Source organism: Anomaloglossus baeobatrachus, chromosome 1 (genome assembly GCF_048569485.1).
Source record: "Anomaloglossus baeobatrachus isolate aAnoBae1 chromosome 1, aAnoBae1.hap1, whole genome shotgun sequence".
NCBI lineage: Eukaryota > Metazoa > Chordata > Amphibia > Anura > Aromobatidae > Anomaloglossus > Anomaloglossus baeobatrachus.
In genome coordinates, this window is record NC_134353.1 from 945,036,698 (window position 1) to 945,051,601 (window position 14,904).

Below are 14,904 nucleotides of genomic sequence, written 5' to 3' on the forward strand. Positions count from 1 at the left end.
AGCTTAGTGACCGAGAGTGCGGGGCGCCACCTTTCAGCAAAGGAGGCTGGCACCGTACCGGCCCCAGTGGCCGTTGATCGTGAACTGTTTCAGGTCTTCCAGACCCAGGCCCCCTCAAATGAACAGAATGCAATGCGCTGTACGGTCAAAGTCAGTGGTATGGCAGGTAAACACCCGGATTTGCCTCCCTCGCTGCCTGTTCCCCATGATGGCTGCCCTGGCACATTCCCCGATGCAAAGGTGTGACATGCGCAGTAGTGCTGCAAAACTGATGTGCCCCAGGGTTCCCGAATATGGCTGCAAAGTATGTCTTGTTTGTGCAAAACACAGCCCCGGTAGGCCTATTTGAGTTCCGCAGAAATTCAGCACCAAAACCAGATTACTCATTTCAGAGACTGCAGGTGGACTACATACTGCTGCCTAAGGTGGGTATTTATGAATATGTCCTGGTATGTCTGAAGCTTAGACCGTGATGAAAGATAATACAAAGACTACAATTACCATCAAGAAAGTAATAAGTAAGGTGGTTTGCAGATATGGGTTTCCCAAAACTATAGAAAGTAACAGAGGTGCTTACTTCAATGGAGAATTAAATGAAACAGATCATGGCTACTTTGGGATTAGAACATGCTTTCCACGTTCCCTTTGACCCACAAAGTAGTGGGAAGGTGGAACGCTTTAACGGTACTCTTAAATTAAAGTGCATGGAGGAAACACACTTGTCCTGGGTAGATTGCTTGCCCATCGCATTGCTTTCAGTGAGAACTGCCCGAAGAGGTATAAAGAAGCTGTCCCCATATGAATTAATGTTTGGTAGTATTCCTGAGACAGAATTATATTTCCCACAGCAATTGCAGGCCTCGTATGCTTTTCTCACTGAATATGCCCCTGAGTTGCACAAACATCTCACTGTTACTCATAACTGTGTTCTTTCCTCCATCCCAGACCCCAAGTTTATAAGCGGCACACACACACCGGCACCAGGCGACTGGGTCGTGGTCAAGAGACACATAAGGAGACCATTGGAGCCTAGATCCAGGGAACCATTCTAAGTGATGCTAACCACTGCCACTTCTGTCAAGATCCAAGGCAAAGATACAAAGATAACCACTCTGCCTTTTGGATTATGCTGATGGTAACTGTACCTCTTGTCCTATCAATGAGGCACTAAAAGAGGACTGTGATAACAAACTGATAAAGCATCACCAAGTTCTGTTCCAAGATATGGCTTCCAAAGCACTAAGAACTGTTGGATATGCACTCCGAGCCCAATATCTTCTAATTCTACGCCATATCTTGCAGATCCCCTGATCCTATATGAGGACTATAAGTTACGCCTGTGATGCTCACACTCTTAGGACTGGAAAAACTGTGAGAGTACTTCAATTACTCGTGATTATTTGTAATGATAGTTGTTTCCAGAAAAGTGACCATGGATGTTTTGAGCAATAGTGAACTGTGGTTTACACATTCTGTGTAGACTTGTGAACAACTTTACCAATTTAACTAACATTTTGAGTCTAAGACATCCTGAAGGAATGAGGTCTGTCTCAAAAACTGCTGAAATTGGTGTGCCAAACCTTCGAGGCAAAGGACGTTTGACTGATATGTGTTGTGTTGGGAGAACCACTGACATAATACACTGCATAATTCCTAAGGATTTATATCTAGTATGTGGTCACCAGGCCTATAAATGACTTCCCTCATGGTGTTCTAGATATAAGTGCTTTACCCAAACATTCCCTATATAACCGAGCTGCAGACAAATGTCTCCGACAATTTGGTTCTCAGGTATCACTGGGTGGCTGATGGGCATTCTACAGATGGGAATGTTGGTACTATTAGTGTATGTAGCTGATAGAATTGGTATATTTGTAATGACAACACTATGAAAAGAGACATGTAAGATCAAGTATCACAGGCCATCACTTACAACATGTGAAAAATACCTCAGTGCTCCCTTAGTAAATATATATGATGAAATTTACAAACAAGATATCTATCGGTGAACGGGGTTGGCCCCTCCATGCTGTCATAGCATGGGAATATAGCTGATATATAAATTGTCTGTAAATAATAAAAAGGGAGGAATTGTTATGGTTAATATTTTATATTAAGTTTGATTATCATTTAAGCAATTTATATATCTATATATCTTTGATAATTTTGTACTTTTATATTAGCTTCATAAGTGTTATTCATAAAAGCAATAACACAGGGTGTACTCTTTGTTATAAAGATGCTTTTGTCTCAAATGTCTTTGTTAATGAATGTCCAGAAAACTGGACAGAACTAGACTTTTAGGAATGCAGCAGGATCCATAATTTACGATCTTGTTATTGTCAACCTATATACCCATTTAAGGTAATCTATTAGGTCATGCCCCTTTCTTTGTGACAGTAATAAAACTAGTGTCTTGGGCATCTGAGGTTCAGACAAAGCCTGGTACACGGACATTGACTGTGTGTTCTTGTGTTTGTCTCCGATGCATCGCTATTAATTGGACCAACATTGGCAGATCTGGAGATCCCTTGCATCTCACCCTAAATTAGCTCTCCCGGGAAAGTGGTTTCCACGACACAGCCAACACGGAGTCATGGACCAACTTGAGAACCCGAAGTCTTACGGCCTCCGGGATATAAATACGTCGCTCTCTCAACCACACACCATTCCGAAGAACAAGAGTCACATCATTCGGGGGGGCAGCAAGAAATACGTCACCATCATAGGCCAGCTTGATGTCCTTCCACAAGTCCTGGTTCTGGATTACTGCAACGAAATTGGCATCTGATAACACGGTCTGAGACGGGGTTCCAGGCACGGAGTCCATGGCGTGGATTCGGGACAAGGCATCGGCTTTCCCATTACGTGAACCTGGACGGTATGTAACGATAAAATTGAACTGATTAAGGAATAAGCTCCAACGGGCTTGCCGTGGAGACAGGCACCTGGCAGACTTAAGAAATTCCAGGTTACGATGATCTGTGAGTACTATCACTTGCTGCGCAGCTCCCTGTAAGTGGTGTCTCCATTCCTTAAAAGCTGAAATAATCGCCAACAATTCCTTGTCCGCAATGTCATAGTTCCTTTCTGCAGGGGACAACCGGTGAGAAAAGAAAGCACACGGGTGCAAGAGACTCTTGTCCCCAGTCCTTTGGGAAAGGATAGCCCCTAATGCATAATCGGAAGCGTCGACTTCCACAATAAAGGGGAGTGCGGGATTCGGGTGTACTAGTATTGGCGCTGAGGTAAAACAAACCTTGAGACGATTGAAAGCTTCCTGGGCCTGGGCGGACCACACAAACTTCTGTCCTTTCTTGGTTAACAGAGTGATGGGACGGACGATCTCTGAAAAGTTACGGATAAAGCGTCGGTAAAAGTTGGCAAAACCGACAAAGCGTTGTACCTCCTTGATGTTTCCCGGTTCCGGCCAGTCTAGAATTGCTTGTATCTTGCCAGACTCCATGTTCAGTCCCTGAGGAGAGATGACATATCCTAAAAATTGTATTTGTGAGCAATGGAATTCGCACTTCTCCAGTTTAATGTACAGGTGGTTATCCCTCAGACGGGTAAGTACTGTCTTGACGTGCTCCTGGTGTTCCTGTAGGGAATCAGAAAAGATCAAGATATCATCCAGGTAAATCACCATGAATTGGTCCATTATATCCCTAAAAATATCGTTGACTAGGTGTTGGAAAGCCGCAGGAGCGTTCCAAAGTCCAAAAGGCATCACTAGATACTCATAGTGTCCATACCGACATCTGAACGCTGTCTTCCACTCGTCTCCGGGACGTATGCGGAGTAGATTATATGCCCCACGGAGATCCAATTTAGTGAATATCTTTGCCTGTTGGACTCTCTCCAATAGCTCAGGAATCAACGGTAACGGATACCGGTTCCGGATGGTTATCTTATTTAGTTCCCGGTAGTCAATACAAGGTCTCAGAGTCCCCTCTTTCTTTTTCACGAAAAAGATGGGTGCCCCTGCTGGTGAGGTAGAAGGGCGAATAAATCCCTTGGCTAGACTTTCATCGATGTAATCCTTTAGTGCTTCTAGCTCAGGTGCCGCCAACGGGTAGACATGACCAAACGGGATCTCCGCCCCTGGGAGTAAGTCTAAGGGACAATCATACGGTCTATGCGGGGGAAGCCGATCTGCTTTTCTTTTGTCGCATATATCAGCGAAGTCATGATACTCCGGGGGTAGAACAGGTACCTGCACAGTGCCCTCCGCATTCGGTGTTACTGGAACCGGAACAGTTGGACTAATGGTCGGACCACTCTGCGGTGGGAAGGATATTTCCTTAGTCTCCCAATCGATGACTGGATTTGTAGACCGTAGCCACGGAATTCCTAAAATAATCGGAAAATGGGGAGAAGAAATCAACATGAAAACAAGGGTCTCCTGCTGACCTGGCTTCATCACACATTCTAGGGGTACTGTTTCCCGATCAACTGGTCCAGAAACTAACGGAGATCCGTCTACCGTCTCCATGGTAACCGGTGAGGATCTTTGTTGAGTCCGGATATCGTGTTTCCTGGCAAAAGAAGAGTCCATGAAATTACCCCCTGCCCCATAGTCTATCATAGCAGATGTAGGTATTAACTGTCCCTCCCACCGAATCTGAATGGGAAGCGAGCAATGGGTGTATTTCCCTTCCGAGTCCTTAGGTGATGTTGACATTACAGTCAAGGGAAATACCGCATCCAGGTGTCCACTTGCCTCAGAGATATCGGACTCTGCGTCCGTGTTGTCACACTCTGCCATGGCTGCCAATACCTTATTTGGGCGATTTGGACGTCTCGGGCAGTCAATCAAGAAATGGTCCGATTGACCGCAATAGAAACACAAACGCTCACGGAGCCGGTGTTCACGACGTTCGTTGGTCTCTCGCTTTTGCAGAGAGTCCACTTGCATAGGAACGTCCTCGGCCTCCCGTGGCGTCCTGAGAGCGGGTTCTCTGGAAGGAAACGCAAAGTTGGTTACCCGGTTTACAGCTGCCCATTTTTCCTGTCTACGTTCCGTCAAGCGGGTATCAATACGCACACAGTGTTGGAGAAACAGTTCAAAATCCCCTGGAGATTCGGAACGAACTAACTCGTCCTTGATGGTACCGGACAAACCTTTTCTGAAAACTGACAATAACGCATTGTTTCCCCAGTCGGTGTCTACCACTAACCTCTTGAACTCAGTGGCGTATTCAACGACAGACCGCTTTCCCTGACGTAAGGAAAGGAGAGCCGATTCAGCGGTAGCACGGCGGTTCGGATCATCAAACATTTGCGCCATTGCGGTCAGAAAGTCATCCAGGTGATTTAAACGGATATCCCGATTCTCTATCATAGGATTAGCCCAAGCCAGTGCTCGTGAGGTTAATAACATGATTATACATAACACTTTTGACCGGTCAGAACGGTAATAATCAGCATGTACATCAAAAAACAGTATACACTGGTTAACAAACCCACGAAACTGACTACGATCACCACTGAAACGGAATGGGGGTAACCTAGGCATACCGGCAGCTGATACGGACGTAGTGGGGACGGCTTCCTGAGCCTCCACTCTGACTTGCAAATCCTGAATAGCCGGACCCAGTACCTGGTGATCATGGCCCAGCTGTGCCTCCACATCTCTAAGTTTAGTTTGCACCGCCTCCATCTCCTGCTGCAAGGAGTTAATCATGGAAAAGAGCTGATCAACTCGTGTCTCAGTCATTGCCCCAGCGAAATCCTCTTATGGCCTGAGTATAATGTAATACTATTGTATGTTCTGAGGATTTCGATTGCGTTAGGGCAATGACAACCAGAGACGAGTTCTTGGTACAGAAATGTTTATAACAGGTAACCAACGATATGTACATAAACGGAACAAAAACACAGTAGAACAATAAACACAGGAAATACCTTCCAGGATCGGAGCGAAGGGAATTCCCGGGGCCACGCACCGGACTCCCCCAGGGAGACCACCAAGAACGAACCCCTATACAGGGACTGTCTGGCAATCACCCCAGAAGGCCTAAATGCGCAGCAGCCGGGACACAAAGGGCCAGAGGTATAGTCCAAAAATGTCCGTACGAGATGAGAGTCCAGAGTGGTTACGAACCGGAAGGAACAGGGCAGAAGTGCTGACCAAAGACGGCAGACGGAGTCCGGGCACAGCTTGATGAGTCCGAGTGAAGTCCAAAGTCGGTGTCGGTTGTTTTTCGGGAGGATCCAAAATGTCAATCAGGAACCAAGAGCAGCAAAGCAGGAGCACACAGCAAGCAGTATACTCAGGCACTGGACTAAGCTTAGAGGCGGCCTTTTAAACCGCTGGACAGGAAGTAGGGCAACAGAACAGCAAACTCCATGTTAACCGAGGGCAAGCTCTTTCAAAAGAGAACTGGAAATCCCGGAAGGTCTGACAGTAGGTGAAGCTAGGCCCCAGGAAGGATGATAGAGGTAGTGGTGGCCATTGGCGCTGAAGTGTGGGGCGATGGCAATGAAGGGCAGACACAGTAGTTGCGGTTCCAGGTCTTTATACTTACAGTTCAAGTGCTGCTCTCAGACTACTGGTCTCTGCTGTCATGGGCCCCAGTCGATCCCGGATCCTTTGGAGGTCAGAACCGGTACGGTAGTCTGTGGGCCCTTCCTTCTTGCGCTTTTAGAGATGGATCCCCGTGGCCTGAAGCTGCTTGGGGACCCCAGTGTTCTTGTAGTGTTAGCTCCCGTCCCGAGTGCAGGTGCCGCAGGTCCATGGTGGGGTCTGACCTCGATCACAACTCCAGACCCTATGTAGCACTGTGCTCCGTGATCTTGGGGTGGCCAGAGGGACATACAATCCCCCTGTCCTGCAGATTCTGCTGATACAACGTGAAGTCTATTCCACCCTAGGGCTCTGCACCCTGCACTGCGCCAGTCCAGAGGGTGCAATGAAGCTCTCCTCTCGGCGACCATATTGTCTCCTACGTCCCACAAGAGCTACCGAAAAACCCGTCCGGTCCTGTCCTCTCCTGCTGGAGAACTCCTGTGTCAGCTCCTAACTCCCCCTGGTGGCCACTCCTCCCCTGGTTCCCTGTCACTAGTGGGTGGCAGCCCCCCATGTTTGGTGACCCGACCCTAGACCAGTCCCTAGTGAGAAGGGCAACCTGACTGTATGTATGAGTTTGTGTGTTGTGGAATTGGTACCGACCTCCTCTGGACCCAGGATGAGCACTGTACCTTAAGTGAGGTTCAGTACCCTGTGGCGACTGAAGCCTCAGGGGTGCCACACGAGCACAGTGCCACATTATTTCTAGCAGACACATGACAAGTGCGAGAGTATGTAGTGGAAAAAAAAATAATACAAAAAATTTAAAAAATATAAAAGTTTAAAAAAAAAAGTTTTCACCACCTTTGCCCAACGCAAAATAAAGTAATGAAAAAAAAGAAGGTAAACACCGGGGAAAAAAATGTTGTAATGTGAAAATAGTCACGCTGGGTCCTCCAAAGTGAGCGGCGTCTGGAGAACTCTCCTCTATTAATGCTTAGAGTTTAATACGATATTTCAAACTGTTTTTGTTAAACCGAAGAGTTCTTTCCTCTGACTGAGACTGGAGCAAAGTTCATGAAGATCCACAGCCAAAAACAGCTTCATCTCCGGCCATTAACCTCTGGACACCAAGAGAAACCGGAGAACCAGCAACCAACACACCTGTGTATTATACGAAAGAGTCCTACTGCGACTCATATACACATATACTGTGTACCCTGTGGCCGTACTGTTACGTATGGAGCCCAGGAGCCAAATCCAAACTGGGGAAATCAGCTATATGTGTAGATACATCCTGTATTATACCCCAGACTATTCTGCTGGTGCAGTCACTGTGTACATACATTACATTACTGATCCTGAGTTACCTCCTGTATTATACTCCAGAGCTGCACTCACTATTCTGCTGGTGCAGTCACTGTGTACATACATTACTGATCGTGACTTACATCCTGTATTATACTCCAGAGCTGCACTCACTATTCTGCTGGTGCAGTCACTGTGTACATACATTACTGATCCTGAGTTACCTCCTGTATTATACTCCAGAGCTGCACTCACTATTCTGCTGGTGCAGTCACTGTGTACATACATTACTGATCCTGACTTACATCCTGTATTATACTCCAGAGCTGCACTCACTATTCTGCTGGTGCAGTCACTGTGTACATACATTACTGATCCTGAGTTACCTCCTGTATTATACTCCAGAGCTGCATTCACGATTCTGCTGGTGCAGTCACTGTGTACATACATTACATTAGTGATCCTGAGTTACCTCCTGTATTATACTCCAGAGCTGCACTCACTATTCTGCTGGTGCAGTCACTGTGTACATACATTACATTACTGATCCTGAGTCACCTCCTGTATTATACTCCAGAGCTGCACTCACTATTCTGCTGGTGCAGTCACTGTGTACATACATTACATTACTGATCCTTAGCTACCTCCTGTATTATACTCCAGAGCCGCATTCACTATTCTGCTGGTGCAGTCACTGTGTACATACATTACATTAATGATCCTGGGTTACCTCCTGTATTATACTCCAGAGCTGCACTCACTATTCTGCTGGTGGAGTCACTGTGTACATACATTACATTACTGATCCTGACTTACATCCTGTATTATACTCCAGAGCTGCACTCACTATTCTGCTGGTGCAGTCACTGTGTACATACATTACTGATCCTGAGTTACCTCCTGTATTATACTCCAGAGCTGCATTCACTATTCTGCTGGTGCAGTCACTGTGTACATACATTACATTAATGATCCTGAGTTACCTCCTGTATTATACTCCAGAGCTGCACTCACTATTCTGCTGGTGCAGTCACTGTGTACATACATTACATTACTGATCCTGAGTTACCTCCTGTATTATACTCCAGAGCTGCACTCACTATTCTGCTGGTGCAGTCACTGTGTACATACATTACATTACTGATCCTGAGCTACCCCCTGTATTATACTCCAGAGCTGCACTCACTATTCTGCTGGTGACCTGTGATGCTTTCCGGGGAATACCTGACATGTTTTTCTGCATTGCAGTTTACTGAAAATAGTTCTCTTGGAAAGATAAACATTATCCAGTTATATAAATTCTCCTGTTCTCTTTCACTGCTCTACATTTACCATTACTATGTCTGGTAATATCCCGGGCAGTGACAGAAACCAGGCAGAGCCAATTATAGTCAATGGTGTCTGTCTGCTGCCGCTGATACCTTTCCTGCATTGATTCCTTAGTCATCTGAAGACAGGCTTCTGGGCAGTCTGCTTGTAATAGGGTTGAGAATAGGTTTCACACTAACTTACAATCACAGACGGCTGCAATAAGAGATTGATACCTGTTGCACAGGTCAGGACTGGGCTAGTGCCATATATTGCTATATGCAATGCAATGTTTTTTCATGTGTTTGTATGATTGATGCAACTACTGTGCAACAGATCCAGTGAAATGCCTTGTGAAAGTATTCACCCCCCTTGAATTTTTCAACCTTTTCCCACATTTCAGGCTTCAAACATAAAGATAAAAATGTTAATGTTCTGGTGAAGAATCAACAACAAGTGACACAATTGTGAAGATGAACGAAATTTATTGCTTATTTTAAACTTTTATAAAAAATAAATAACTGAAAATTGGGGCGTGCAATATTATTCATCCCCTGTAAGTTAATACTTTGTAGCGCCCCCTTTTGCTGTGATTACAGCTGCAGTCTCTTGGGGTATGTGTCTATCAGTTTTGCACATGGAGAGGTGAAATTCACGCCCATTCTTCCTCTGTAAACAGCTGGAGCTGAGTGAGGTTGGATGGAGGCGTTTGTGAACAGCAGTTTTCAGTTCTTTCCACAGATTCTCGATTGGGTTCAGGTCTGGACTGTGACTTGGCCATTCTAACACCTGGATACGGTTATTTGTGAACCATTCCATTGTAGATTTTGCTTTATGTTTGGGATCATTGTCTTGTTGGAAGACAAATCTCCGTCCCAGTCTCAGGTCTTTTGCAGACTCCAACAGGTTTTCTTCAAGAATGGTCCTGTATTTGGCTCCATCCATCTTCCACTCAATTTTAACCATCTTCCCTGTCCCTGCTGAAGAAAAGCATGCCCAAACCATGATGCTGCCACCACCATGTTTGACAGTGGGGATGGTGTGTTCAGGGTGATGAGCTGTTTTGCTTCTACGCCAAACATATAATTTGGCATTGTGCCTAAATAGTTTGATTTTGGTTTCATCTGAGCAGAGCACCTTCTTCCACATGTTTGGTGTCTCCAGGTGGCTTGTGGCAAATGTTAAAACGACACATTTTGAGGCTATCTTTGAGAAATGGCTTTCTTCTTGCCACTCTTCCATAAAGGCCAGATTTGTGCAGTGTACGACTGATTGTTGTCCTATGGACAGACTCTCCCACCTCAGCTGTAGATCTCTGCAGTTCATCCAGAGTGATCATGGGCCTCTTGGCTGCATCTCTGATCAGTCTTCTCCTTGTGTGAGGTGATAGTTTCGAGGGACGGCCGGGTCTTGGTAGATTTGCAGTGGTATGATGCTCCTTCCATTCCAATATGATCGCTTGCACAGTGCTCCTTGGGATGTTTAAAGTTTTGGTAATCTTTTGTAACCAAATCTGGGTTTAAACTTCTCCACAACAGTATCATGGACCTGCCTGTTGTGTTCCTTGGTCTTCATGATGCTCTCTGCGCTTTACACAGAACACTGAGACTATCACAGAGCAGGGGCATTTATACGGAGACTTGATTACACACAGGGGCTTATATTTATCATCATCAGTCATTTAGGACAACATTGGATCATTCAGAGATCCTCAATCAACTTCTGGAGTGAGTTTGCTGCACTGAAAGTAAAGGGGATGAATAATATTGCACGCCCCGATTTTCAGTTTATTATTTATTACAAAAGCTTAAAATAAGCAATAAATTTAGTTCAACTTAATTTTTTATCTTTATATTTAAAGCCTAAAATGTCGGAAAAGGTTGAAAAATTCAAGGGAGACGAATACTTTCGCAAGCAACTATATATGATGCGAGGATTTGGTGTTGTGTGCATCAATACACTCTGTAGGAAAAATGCCTTGGGGCTAATATGCCAAAACAGTGGGTCACTGGGTAGTAGGAGAGATGTCAGCAGTGATGAATGCTGAGCATAAAGAGGTAATGCACTGAGCTGCTGTGGTGAATGCTGTCATTGTGATTGTGGAGTTAGCAATCACAAGTAATGCTCAGTTCCCCTTAATATATACATTACATGTTGTTGCATGGTCGGTTCCTTTGCTGATGGTTCCCATTGTCTTTGTTTTCCCTTCCTGGTTCGCTCCTCTCCCCATGTTTCTCATGTTCTTGGTTTGGTGTGCCCTATCATATTCTGGGTTGGGTTTTATATAGTGGCATAATTAGAGTTTGATGGGCCCTGGTGCAAAATTTGGACCTGGGCCCCGCCCTTATGTTGGTCAGATGTATGTATCTGTATGTAAACATTTAGTATTCTAAATCCCATAAAGACAAACAAGTTGCCGCCCCCCATTACGTAGTAATGTCTCACATCTTGGGCTCCATCCTTGTAAATATTTCCTCCATCCTGGTTTATATGCCCCCCAATCCTGGTTTATATGCCCCCCATCCTGGCATATATGTCGCCTATCCTAGTATATATGTTCCCCATTCTAGCCTACATACTGCTGTATATATAACCCCATCCTGGTAAAAATTTCCCCATCCTGGTATATATGTCACCATCCTAGGCGCCTCCTGGTATACTGTCCCTCTACTGGTATATGCTGTCCCCTTCCTGGTATCTTCTGCCCCTCTCCTGGTATATATGTCCCCATCCTGGTAAATATGTCTCCATTCTGTCTAATGCAAAAAAACAACAATATTGTACTCACCGTCCCTGGCTCCCACATCGTGCAGTGTCCTCCTGTGGCCGGCAGTTTTCATTGATGTCGGTGTTATTGCAACGCATGACGTCATTGCCATGCGCCGCACTCAGTCACTGGGATACAGATGAAGGCTTCCAGCTACTGTTTGGCCGGCAGCATGTATCGCAGTACAGGGACCTGATTGGTCTCTGCACCGAGATGCATTTCACCTGGATGTGCAGCCTCAGACGTACATGCAGCTGAAGCAGGGGCTGGGGCCAGCGGGCTCCCTGCACCCCGGGGCCCGGTCACGATAGTTCCACCCTTTTGTATGTTCACCGTTCCCTGAACTTCCTTGCTGGCTTTCAGCTGATCTCTTGGCATTATTGGTGGCCAACGCTGTCCTATAGTTTGCTTTGTCCTGTCCCTCAAGTGCCTGCAACAAAACCCCAAAGAAGCTTCCTGCTGGGCGACTGTTTACCGATGCCATTCGTTCCTTGGCAGCATACTGTGATGGACTTTGTCACCAACCTGCCGAAGTCCTCCGAATGCTCCGCCATTTGGGTGGTAATAGAAAGGTTTTAGAAAATGGCTCATTTCATGCCACTGACTGGGTTGCCATCCGCACCCAGCAATGTTTGGGGAAGGAGTGGTAGGGCTGTGGATGGGCCCTTGAGAGCAATGTTTGGGGAAGGAGTAGTAGGGCTGTGGATGGGCCCATGAGAGCAATGTTTGGGGAAGGAGTGGTAGGGCTGTGGATGGGCCCATTAGAGTAATGTTTGGGGAAGGAGTAGTAGGGTTGTGGATGGGCCCATGAGAGCAATGTTTGGGGAAGGAGTAGTAGGGTTGTGGATGGGCCCATGGGAGCAATGTTTGGGGATGGAGTGGTAGGGCTGTGGATGGGCCCATGAGAGCAATGTTTGGGGAAGGAGTGGTAGGGCTGTGGATGGGCCCATTAGAGTAATGTTTGGGGAAGGAGTAGTAGGGCTGTGGATGGGCCCATTAGAGTAATGTTTGGGGAAGGAGTGGTAGGGCTGTGGATGGGCCCATTAGAGCAATGTTTGGGGAAGGAGTGGTAGGGCTGTGGATGGGCCCATTGGAGCAATGTTTGGGGAAGGAGTGGTAGGGCTGTGGATGGGCCCATGAGAGCAATGTTTGGGGATGGAGTGGTAGGGCTGTGGATGGGCCTATTAGAGCAATGTTTGGGGAAGGCTTCGTAGGGCTGTGGATGGGTCCATGAGAGCAATGTTTGGGGAAGGAGTAGTAGGGCTGTGGATGGGCCCATGAGAGCAATGTTTGGGGATGGAGTGGTAGGGCTGTGGATGGGCCCATGAGAGCAATGTTTGGGGATGGAGTGGTAGGGCTGTGGATGGGCCCATTGGAGCAATGTTTGGGGAAGGAGTGGTAGGGCTGTGGATGGGCCCATGAGAGCAATGTTTGGGGAAGGAGTGGTAGGGCTGTGGATGGGCCCATTAGAGTAATGTTTGGGGAAGGAGTGGTAGGGCTGTGGATGGGCCCATTAGAGTAATGTTTGGGGAAGGAGTAGTAGGGCTGTGGATGGGCCTATTAGAGCAATGTTTGGGGAAGGCTTCGTAGGGCTGTGGATGGGTCCATGAGAGCAATGTTTGGGGAAGGAGTGGTAGGGCTGTGGATGGGCCTATTAGAGCAATGTTTGGGGAAGGCTTCGTAGGGCTGTGGATGGGTCCATGAGAGCAATGTTTGGGGAAGGAGTAGTAGGGCTGTGGATGGGCCCATGAGAGCAATGTTTGGGGAAGGAGTGGTAGGGCTGTGGATGGGCCCATTAGAGCAATGTTTGGGGAAGGAGTGGTAGGGCTGTGGATGGGCCCATTAGAGCAATGTTTGGGGAAGGAGTGGTAGGGCTGTGGATGGGCCCATCAGAGCAATGTTTGGGGAAGGAGTGGTAGGGCTGTGGATGGGCCCATTAGAGCAATGTTTGGGGAAGGAGTGGTAGGGCTGTGGATGGGCCCATGAGAGCAATGTTTGGGGAAGGAGTGGTAGGGCTGTGGATGGGCCCATGAGAGCAATGCTTGGGGAAGGAGTGGTAGGGCTGTGGATGGGCCCATCAGAGCAATGTTTGGGGATGGAGTGGTAGGGCTGTGGATGGGCCCATTAGAGCAATGTTTGGGGATGGAGTGGTAGGGCTGTGGATGGGCCCATGAGAGCAATGTTTGGGGAAGGAGTGGTAGGGCTGTGGATGGGCCCATCAGAGCAATGTTTGGGGATGGAGTGGTAGGGCTGTGGATGGGCCCATTAGAGCAATGTTTGGGGAAGGAGTGGTAGGGCTGTGGATGGGCCCATGAGAGCAATGTTTGGGGAAGGAGTGGTAGGGCTGTGGATGGGCCCATGAGAGCAATGCTTGGGGAAGGAGTGGTAGGGCTGTGGATGGGCCCATGAGAGCAATGCTTGGGGAAGGAGTGGTAGGGCTGTGGATGGGCCCATGAGAGCAATGTTTGGGGAAGGAGTAGTAGGGCTGTGGATGGGCCCATGGGAGCAATGTTTGGGGATGGAGTGGTAGGGCTGTGGATGGGCCCATTAGAGCAATGTTTGGGGAAGGAGTGGTAGGGCTGTGGATGGGCCCATGGGAGCAATGTTTGGGGATGGAGTGGTAGGGCTGTGGATGGGCCCATGAGAGCAATGTTTGGGGATGGAGTGGTAGGGCTGTGGATGGGCCCATTAGAGCAATGTTTGGGGATAGAGTGGTAGGGCTGTGGATGGGCCCATGAGAGCAATGTTTGGGGAAGGAGTGGTAGGGCTGTGGATGGGCCCATGGGAGCAATGTTTGGGGATGGAGTGGTAGGGCTGTTGAGCAGAGAGAGAGGTCCACCAGATATTTGGTAGAAGGGGAAGGCCTGTGGAGTAAACTGGAACCCAAGATGAAGGGTTAGACTTTTGGACCAGATTCATTACAGCTTTCAGCCTAGAATTCTGGCGTAAAAGCTTTCAAACTGTGCAAAATTTAGGCACAGCTCAGAATTGTGGCTAAATTTGGTGTCTT